The following is a 633-nucleotide window of genomic DNA, read 5'->3' on the forward strand; positions in this document are numbered from 1 at the left end:
AACCAAATACATACCCTAAAAAGATTTCAGCCTATAGTCCCACTTCTTCCAAACAACAAAACTCTATTTTTAACCAATGAGAATTACTCACTGGTGCCTGACAAGAATAGACAACTGCCTACACTGCACTTCCTTCTTGGACACGCAGGCCTCAGTTACCCAGGAAACTGGGTTCTCTTAACCAGGGACTTAGTTGCTGGCTTGCTTCAAGGGTAATTCTCATAGTTCAGGAACAGAGGAGACACACTGTCCCTGGAGGGGTGACTGTAGCTCCATCCCTTACCAGGGTTCTCCTCCATGGTTAAGGATGAACACTTACAACTGGAAAGCAGCAAAACTAGAGTTTTAAACTTAGGTGTTGTCACTCAAAACCTGAGCTGTAAGGTCATGTTAAAGTTATGCAAAATCGGGGGCTAGTGAAATGGCTCAGTCGTTAAGAGCACCAACTGCTCTTCTGAAGGTCCTGAGTTCAAATCCCAGCAATCACATGGTGGCTCGCAACCATCCGCAATGAGATCTGATGTCCTCTTCTGGAGTGTCTGAAGACAGCTACACTGTACTTATATATAAAATAAAAATAAATCTTTAAAAAAAAAGTTATGCAAAATCAAGTTTAAGGTAATTAAGCTGTTG

General features: G+C 42.0%; 1 protein-coding gene across 1 annotated transcript in view; it reads right to left on the reverse strand.

Annotated features, from left to right (window-relative positions):
• The window catches only part of Dcaf5 (DDB1 and CUL4 associated factor 5), a gene marked incomplete at its 3' end in the record, with an annotated part of 97,409 nt that overhangs the window by 2,425 nt on the left and 94,351 nt on the right, over positions 1–633 (reverse strand). The window lies entirely within an intron of this gene.

This window comes from Mastomys coucha, unplaced genomic scaffold (genome assembly GCF_008632895.1).
Source record: "Mastomys coucha isolate ucsf_1 unplaced genomic scaffold, UCSF_Mcou_1 pScaffold6, whole genome shotgun sequence".
NCBI classification, from domain to species: domain Eukaryota; kingdom Metazoa; phylum Chordata; class Mammalia; order Rodentia; family Muridae; genus Mastomys; species Mastomys coucha.